Source organism: Lagopus leucura, unplaced genomic scaffold (genome assembly GCF_019238085.1).
Source record: "Lagopus leucura isolate 7727_CA_CO unplaced genomic scaffold, USGS_WTPT01 Super-Scaffold_100004, whole genome shotgun sequence".
In the NCBI taxonomy this organism is placed as follows: Eukaryota; Metazoa; Chordata; class Aves; order Galliformes; family Phasianidae; genus Lagopus; species Lagopus leucura.
The window spans coordinates 35495847-35498091 of NW_024962264.1; positions in this window are offsets into that span (position 1 = coordinate 35495847).

Consider the following 2245-nt stretch of genomic DNA (forward strand, 5'->3'; position numbering starts at 1 on the left):
AATAAGTGTATGAACACCTCTAACATAGAGCTTTTCAGAATATCAACATATTTTTACTGAGGGAGGTCACACCACATCATCAGTGGAAGAATTTTACTACTGTAATTAATGAGAAGAACCTACTCACCAACATTGAACAGTTATCAGCTTTATTACTCATAGGGCTGCTTTAAATGATACAGCATCTCTTGAGCTTCACTCAACTCCCACAGCTCCATGGAGTCATATAGCAATCTTAGTCCTATCTTCATGCAGTTTCACTTCTGAGTACTACTACTACTAATCATAATAATTTACAAAAATCCAATTCTCAGAAGTTCAAGGAATTTGTCTTTTATCCAGACTGTAAGTGGCATTGTAGGTGTTTGACTGTCCTAAGAACCACCGCAAAATAATAACCATTTGATGGTGCACCTTCTCACAGCTGTAGACCTGGATGACACTGCGGTTTGAAAATATTTCAATGCTAAGCTTCATAACAAACACCCAACCTTCTACGCAGTCTCAACATGAGGTAGAAATACCAATGAGCAAATATCAACATGAGGTAGAAATACCAATGAGTGAATATTTTTTTAATTAACTCTATTTTAATCCTGATATCACCCTGATCCTTGAGGAAATCTTTTATATTGACTTCAACAGCAGCTTTAGAACACAAGCACCTATTCATGTTTTTAATGAAATTGAGAGATAATGACTGCAGTTTTTCATGAATTAAGGTTCCCTTTTAAAAACAGTATTAGAGATCAGCATTCTTTTTATTTTATTTTTTTTCCAGGATTATACAGCTTTTTACAATGAAATTTAATGAAGTACGCTTTTATTACAGGTATTTCCTATAATATATTTCAATGGAAGTAAATACAAGCCAGCAAAGTTGCTCATGTAAGTATTTGGGATTTAAGGAATTACTTAAACAGTGAACACATAAAGTTATTAACCTTCTTAGGGAATTAAAATGTGCCACTACAGGATGAATGAAAATCAGTAATCATTTCAAACTTAAAGGATTGATTCTGTACATGCAATTGAAACATAATTAAAAAATTACCCTACTGTGTTGCTTCTACAGAAAATTTGAATAGACTTTAGAGTGGTACCTTTGCAACAGCTTATTTCTGGTAAATTTATAAATCAGTTGCATCTTTGTAATGGCACCAACTCAGCAAGATTATATTATAGTACTTATCTTCGAGTAAAGTAACAGTCTAGTGAAATTAGATATGTTTTGGTTTTATTCCTTTGCAATATTCTGATAAATGGAGGCCATTATTAGGATTACTGTGAATAAAGTAAAATTTTGGTCATGCACAGCATAAACACAGTAGCAGCGAAAAATATATAGATATAAAAATTAATACCAACTAATCTGCATACAATTTATCTGCGCATGTCAGGTATGTAATAGCAAGTTATGGATGATAAAAAAAGGCTGAGAAAGTTTATAATTTTTTTTTTTTAATCTCAAGTCACAGGAATGTTTTCTTTTGAAAGCAGCTGGAAATTTGAAAGCACAGGATTAAACATAATATTGAAAAGATAAAAGAATTACCAGATATTACCAGCCCTTTCTGGTATCCTTTTGGTGTGTAACAGATTTGCCCCCATCGATTCATTTTCCATCACTATCATGCTTATCTTATTAGTGCTAATCTGTCATTGTCATTTAGGAACTCAGGAGATCACTCCTGACCATTAGATAATATCTAAACGTAATTACCATGCTATCTACCAGATTTTATGTGTTCTTTTCTTTTTTTTTTTTTTAGATTGTACTGATTTGTTTGGTTGCTGAGTCTTCCAGACATTCATAATAATGCTATTATAAGTTGTTTGCGTGCGATTTAAATAAGACCACACAGATACTACATATTTTTGCTATCTGCATGGAGTTGTTTAACAGCTCCTACGCAAGTGATTACTGAGCATAATGATAAAAAAAATATATGTAACTGCCCTCTAGCTGCATTCAAACAACAGTTCATTTGCAGTTGCTTCACAATTGAAATGTAAAAAAGTTTAGTTCAGAAGTAAAGTTCAGATCTATTTCAGAAACACTTGACCCAACTGGGAAGGGAAATCTGAGCATTCTCTCTTTAAGATGCTACATCTTTTTTTTTTTTTTTTTCCTATTATAAATTTAAAATAAAGAAATAACTATAACTATAATGATAATTCATTTCTAATTTCAGTTTGGCAGGGCTGAAGAAAAGCAAATCAACATTGCAGAGTAGCAACGCTT